This window comes from Clupea harengus, chromosome 12 (genome assembly GCF_900700415.2).
Source record: "Clupea harengus chromosome 12, Ch_v2.0.2, whole genome shotgun sequence".
NCBI lineage: Eukaryota > Metazoa > Chordata > Actinopteri > Clupeiformes > Clupeidae > Clupea > Clupea harengus.
In genome coordinates, this window is record NC_045163.1 from 1,455,337 (window position 1) to 1,462,836 (window position 7,500).

A 7,500-nucleotide genomic window follows, 5' to 3' on the forward strand; every position below is an offset into this window, starting at 1 on the left:
GAGAGGAGCGTTTGCTCTGTGGTTCAATACATTCACAACAACTTTTTCACATCCTTCAGGAGTCTGAACTACTTGAGCTGATCCAAATGATTCATCCTTCAGGAGTCTGTTCTACTTGAGCTGATCCAAATGATTCATCCTTCAGGAGTCTGTTCTACTTGAGCTGATCCAAATGATTCATCCTTCAGGAGTCTGAACTGATCCAAATGATTCATCCTTCAGGAGTCTGCACTACTTGAGCTGATCCAAATGATTCATCCTTCAGGAGTCTGTTCTACTTGAGCTGATCCAAATGATTCATCCTTCAGGAGTCTGCACTGATCCAAATGATTCATCCTTCAGGAGTCTGTTCTACTTGAGCTGATGATTCATCCTTCAGGAGTCTGCAGACTACTACAGGTACAGGCACTACTTGAGCTGATACAGATGATTGTGACTGAGCTGACTGGGCTGGAGGGTGGGGTTGCCCAGCGACACAGAGCAGACAAGTCACTTACTGTCTGACATTAGCAACACCAGCCATCTTTAGATTAAAAAGAACAGTGGAGCACTGTTTTAATTGGCTGCCTCCACTTCCTTAGCAACTGCAATTGCGTTTTCCTGTTACCTAGCCGCTCATTACTCCCAGCCTGTGCAGGCCTACTCAAGGAAAGAGGGAGACAGATACCATCATGGCTTTTCACTGCTAATATAACTCATAGTTAGGGAACTCTTATGACCATAGAGATGATGGGAGGTGACCTGTGCTGGCGACAGGATTGTGGAATGCCATGCACTCGGAGTCTGCCATCACTGAGGCCATGGCGGAGAGTGCAAAACCCTCAGAGATCCGGTCTCGCCCCGAACACGGATCAATAGTCGCCACAAAGGAGGGTGAAAAGCAGGGGCCGCAAGAACAAATCCAATCCCACAACCCTAAATGTCAAAGACCACAGGAGGCTGCGGCTTCCAGTAAAACATAGACACGATTTAGAACACAATGAGATGGCTGCCTACAGCCGTCAGATTCCCCCGGAGCCTGACGTCTGAAAACAAATGTTGTTTGGATGAAACAGCCGTTGGGACTTCACACGAGCACAGAAGGCAGTGGAGGCAGCAGCACGGAGACAGGCCACTAGGCTCTTCCAGAGCGGCCCCTTGGTAATGAAAAGGTTATTGCTGCAATCAATTAAGGAGTGTAGGGCTTGAAAACATAGCAAAACAACTGAGAGAGCAACATAGAGCTTAACTCATGACACGTGTATAAACACTCACGCGTCTACACACGGAGTCTACCTTGAACACAAAAGGGGACTCCATCATTCATAAGAATGCTAATGAATGTACATAGCAGGAAATAGGAGCCCTGAGTGGCTGTCAGGTGCCACGTTGAACAGATGCGTCCTACTCTTTGTGTTAGAACTAAAGAGGTAGAGAACAAAGGCCATGGCCAGAGGCCTCTCAGAGATTCCCAGAGGTGAGGTTCTATCCGCAATACAATATTGGTCCCAAAAGAATATGCTATACTTCAGTCAGTCCCCTGTAATTTTTTTTTTTTTTTTAATCATAAACAACCTTAAGATCAACAGATCAGAAAGGCAGGAACAACAGGTTCAGACAGAGGCACCACAAATCTTTCTTTGTTTATGGATTTTCTTATTTACGAATACAGCATTCTTTATCCAGATTAAGACAGCATAGGTTGTCACTGGCTTTCCATTAAGCTCCCCAATAAAAACCATGACACTCTGTCTACATAGAGAAATAGGGGTTGAATGTCTGTGCCCAAAGATACAGTTGTCAGAGAAGTACCCTGTAAGGTATAGAAATGGTCCTTAAGGTGATAATTGTGGACCTTTGTTTCGTTTTAAAGTTACAAAATCATTGCTGACAACAACTTGTACAAAGTTGTAGTCTACTTTTAACAAGCTGAAGGTGCAGGCAAATGATCCAGCATATTGTTAAAACCCAGAGGTATCCTGAGTGAAGACGTGTTTTCTCATACGTATATCTGGAGTGGATATGCACAAACCAGGGGTCACAAACAGTTTCAGTTGGACTTCAGACCTGCTGCAGGGGCAGGGAAGAAGAACTCAAATTGAGTGCTTGGTAAGTTTTAACAGAGTTACGATATGCTTGTTTCGATATGATATGATTTTAAAATACATTTTTAAATAAATGAACGATATTTTTTAAAGTGTCAAGAAGTTTGCCGTAAGCCAGTGACATTTAAAACAGTGTTTCCCCTACCGTTATATTAGGGGGGCGCCCCGCCCCCCCAACGGCACCCCCCGCCCCCCCTGGAAGGTCAAGTTCATTTTGTTCAATTTTATTTTCTATAAAGCGCCAAATCACAACGGAAGTAATTTAAGGTTACCTTTCCTATAGAACAGGTCTATAGCTTGTTCTTTTATTAAACAAAATAAATAGCCTTATGTTATTTATCTTATTTACACGACGGCATGTAATTTCTGTCTCTACATGGTCGCGCGTTTACAATTCTCTGCTCTCTGTATCGCGCATGGCAGAGTTCCGCCGCGATGCGCACAAACACACAGACACGTGCGCGCACACACAGGTGAGCACGCTCCCACCAGCGGACAGAATTGGGCTTAAGAACCAGTGCACAGCTACGGACACTTTTAAGCTTTAAAAAAACTAATATCCAGGCGTTCATGAATCCGGCAGAGATCTTTTCCTCGGTAGGGTCGACAATGAGGCCCAATGAGAATGGCTACAACAGACGTGGAAACAGAACGTACGTACAGAATGTCCGCACCGAAAATTCAGAAATAGATCTGGCTTCCATTTTTTATCTTTTTCCGTGAGTTGTGCGTGGCCCTTTTTACATAGAGTCTGCTAATAAATCTATGAAATGTAACGAAAATTATTTATTTTGCTGTGAATAATGAAGGAAGCAATAAATCCGATTATTTGCCAAACCCTCAAGACCTGTTGCCATGGAGATGTAATGTTACTTTCTGTTTGAAGACAAGGTAGCAGCTAGTGTTGAAGAATGGATGACTTGAAATTGGACGACTTTAAATTAATATATGAAATTGAACATCAACACCTATACGGATAAAATAAATAAACAAGGATAGCAAAACAGATTGATAAGCAATGAGAACGGCAGAAACACAGGCAGGACGTCAGATGACGAGACAGATCATAGTGACACAGGCTGTTTTTTTTATTTTTTTCGTCATATGAAGGCTGAGACATTCATAACATCTTATTCAGTCGTACTGGTCCTTTTGTAATGCCAACATGTGCACTTCGTTGTGGATAAGTAAAGCCTATTTTGCTACATTTTTGTAGTCCTGGTAATCTTTTGTTTGGCATATTGGTGAGGTTATTAAGAGGACCATTTCTCAATCGTTTTGTTCTTGATGAATTAATGTTTGTTTAATAATCAATTATTTTTCAACAAATAACTCAATTATAATTACAAAGAGGACAATTCATAACTTTTTATCGCAACTTTCACTTGTTTCGCCAATTTCATTGCAACAAAAACCTAAAAATAAAAACTTTCATCGCAACTTTTTGGAAAAGCTCCTGCGAAATCAGGAATTTTAGGCCGCAAATATCTTAAAAAATGTTCTTCCAGAAGCCCAGAAAGATACACCACTGCAGCGACAAAAGCTGCACACTTTGTGGATAATTGTCATAAAAAGACATGTCCCGATGTTTAGTTGTTATATTGACTGCTGTCATTAAAAGAAACACATGAACACCATGATTCCTTTAAGCGTGCACCGTGCCGCAGCCCCCCCCCCCCCCAAAGCTGTAAACCTAGGGGAAACACTGTATAGAACAGGTCTATAGCTTGTTCTTTTATTAAACAAAATAAATAGCCTTATGTTATTTATCTTATTTACACGACGGCATGTAATTTCTGTCTCTACATGGTCGCGCGTTTACAATTCTCTGCTCTCTGTATCGCGCATGGCAGAGTTCCGCCGCGATGCGCACAAACACACAGACACGTGCGCGCACACACAGGTGAGCACGCTCCCACCAGCGGACAGAATGGGCTTTAAGAACCAGTGCACAGCTACGGACACTTTTAAGCTTTAAAAAAACTAATATCCAGGCGTTCATGAATCCGGCAGAGATCTTTTCCTCGGTAGGGTCGACAATTGAGCCCAATGAGAATGGCTACAACAGACGTGGAAACAGAACGTACGTACAGAATGTCCGCACCGAAATTCAGAAATAGATCTGGCTTCCATTTTTATCTTTTTTCCGTGAGTTGTGCGTGGCCCTTTTTACATAGAGTCTGCTAATAAATCTATGAAATGTAACGAAAATTATTTATTTTGCTGTGAATAATGAAGGAAGCAATAAATCCGATTATTTGCCAAACCCTCAAGACCTGTTGCCATGGAGATTGTAATGTTACTTTCTGTTGGAAGACAAAGGTAGCAGCTAGTGTTGAAGAATGGATGACTTGAAATTGGACGACTTTAAATTAATATATGAATTTGAACATCAACACCTATACGGATAAAATAAATAAACAAGGATAGCAAAACAGATTGATAAGCAATGAGAACGGCAGAAACACAGGCAGGACGTCAGATGACGAGACAGATCATAGTGACACAGGCTGTTTTTTTTATTTTTTTCGTCATATGAAGGCTGAGACATTCATAACATCTTATTCAGTCGTACTGGTCCTTTTGTAATGCCAAACATGTGCACTTCGTTGTGGATAAGTTAAAGCCTATTTTGCTACATTTTTGGTCAGTCCTGGTAATCTTTTGTTTGGCATATTGGTGAGGTTATTAAGAGGACCATTTCTCAATCGTTTTGTTCTTGATGAATTAATGTTTGTTTAATAATCAATTATTTTTCAACAAATAACTCAATTATAATTACAAAGAGGACAATTCATAACTTTTTTATCGCAAACTTTCACTTGTTTCGCCAATTTCATTGCAACAAAAACCTAAAAATAAAAACTTTCATCGCAACTTTTTGGAAAAGCTCCTGCGAAATCAGGAATTTTAGGCCGCAAATATCTTAAAAAATGTTCTTCCAGAAGCCCAGAAAGATACACCACTGCAGCGACAAAAGCTGCACACTTTGTGGATAATTGTCATAAAAAGACATGTCCCGATGTTTAGTTGTTATATTGACTGCTGTCATTAAAAGAAACACATGAACACCATGATTCCTTTAAGCGTGCACCGTGCCGCAGCCCCCCCCCCCCCCCAAAGCTGTAAACCTAGGGGAAACACTGTAAAATGAACGTTTACTTTGTTTCAATGAAAAAGATTACACATTCATCTCTCTCCCTCTCTCTCCCACATCTGCTCACATTGTTTGGGGTTTTTTCCTGGTCTACTTTCAGCAGCTCAAGAATGGAAACGACATGGATTTTTGCAACACTGGATTGTCTTATAATCAAATGCAGTTAAAGATATTTATCCCATGTTAGTAAAATGCATATTTTCTACTCTTGCAGCCACCCACACGGTTTCTGATTTATCATCTGCTGCTTTTCACCAGTTTAACGGTGTAGCTGCGTCAGGTAGGCTATGACAAACGGTGAAATCACTAGCGGTGCCTCATTGGGTGCCATGCAAATCAGCAGTGTTAGCTAGTAAAATCACTTTGAAAGATGTGTTCAACAAACATGTTACTATGTAATGTGACCCGTAAACAAACAATGAAAGCTTAAGTTTGGTTTGCAAAATATACAGAAGGCTGGAGAAAGATGAGCTTTCAAATGGCCAGGTTTTAGTCTTTCTTGTTGCCAATAGCTGTGATTCCACTATCGAGCCAGTGTGAGCTAGGGCTATCTTCGGGCCAACTGGGGCTAATGTCAACAAGGAACATTCGCATTTCAGCTACTATAGCCCCGCAGTATTGCCCTAAAATCCGCCTATACCATGCCGTCTTGGGGTAAACGCCATCTATTCACCCATTTCAGAAGCGAGAGGGAAGTTCAAGTTGAGATCATGTGATAAAGTCTGGCAACTCTAAACTTAACCCTCCCTAATGAGGACAGCTGTGGTCTGCGGTAGAAATGGACTACTTCAGTGTACAAACAGGTTTGTACTGACTCTTAGAATATGAGGACTATGAGAAGTGATGTCACTCATGTCATGAAAAGCAATGAGAATATGTACAAAATTGTATTTGTAGACTATTTCAACTAATTGTTCTGTCAATTAATTTAGGTCAATAATTGTAAATGTTTTTGTCTCTGAATTTAAGGGTAAGTTTTTGCTTCATAAAGGTACAAAATGGCATGTAGCTCCAGCTGTACCTCATTGGGTACCAGTTTTCTACCTTTCAAATGGGTACATTCTTTTACCTGGACATAAAGTACATTTCTGTCACTAGGGGTGCAGAAATGTTCTTTTAGAGGTACAGACAAGAAGGTACAAAAATGTACCACTAATAAAGGTGCAGTGCTCATACCCTGATAGGGTACAGCTGGAGCGACAAAGCATTTGGACCTTTTTAGGTCCATTCCTGTGCCTTGATTTGTTAGTGTAGAGCTAATACGATGATATACATTAAATTCAATGATTAAAATCAGCTTCTTCATGTTTGTAAAGTCAAAGGCAGACATAAAGCATGTAAGTACAGCCTACTTAGTTCATTTGTTTGGGTCCTCTACTTAGTGAAAACTACTATATTCTTGTGTATTCTTGATTTTGTTAAACAAAAACTGTGTGTGTGTATGTACGTATTCTGTAGAAATGTAGATATGTAGATACATGACAGCAATATTATTATGGGCAAACAGTGTGCCAGTTGAAAAGAGTTGACTTACATTACTGTAATGAATAATATTGCTGATTGAAACTGATTTGGAATTAAAACCATCTCCCTTTACTCTCTTGAAGTTCATAATGTTACCTCTACACACTTACACTGCAGTAGCTGTATACGTGCTCTATTTTGGGCTTCCTGGGTTCCAGTATGTTTGTTTGTTGCTGGGGTTTGTGGGTAGTGTTTGCTTGAATAAACTGATACCTTGACAATTACATATCACATTTGTCTCAGAAGGGTAAGAAGGACAGCACGCCACTGATGTTTTGTGAAGGGGTCGGACTAACTTTTAATTTGGGATTAATTTGGGATTAAAACCATTTCCCTTTGCTCTCTTGAAGTTCATCATGTCACCACATCTGCGTGCTAATGCATTAATTGAGCTATGAAGTCTTGGTCCACTAAAAACGTTTAAACTAACCTAACTTAATCACTCAAAATAAAAAGTATACACTAAATTACATCCATGAGTAGCACATCTTAAATTCACGTCAACATTCAGACATCCCTGTTTTGTTAGATAAGACAGCCGATCAGTAAATACTGATGCTTTATATCAACGTATATAAATTAAGTGAACCATTTACAATTCCTGCTGGTGGCAGTTTTAAATGCTCTGAGTTATCTGCATGGTTTTCAACAGGTCAAATATTAGCTAATATTAGTTAGCTAACAGTCACTGCTGATTCAGTTATCGAAGTTACGTTAGCAAAATGTAATCACTCA

The 7,500-nt window shown here is 40.2% G+C and overlaps 1 protein-coding gene across 3 annotated transcripts in view; it reads right to left on the reverse strand.

The window, feature by feature from the left end:
* rab27b (RAB27B, member RAS oncogene family) overlaps nucleotides 1–7,500 on the reverse strand; it is a 30,583-nt gene that overhangs the window by 13,655 nt on the left and 9,428 nt on the right. The gene's annotated exons all lie outside the window — the stretch shown is intronic.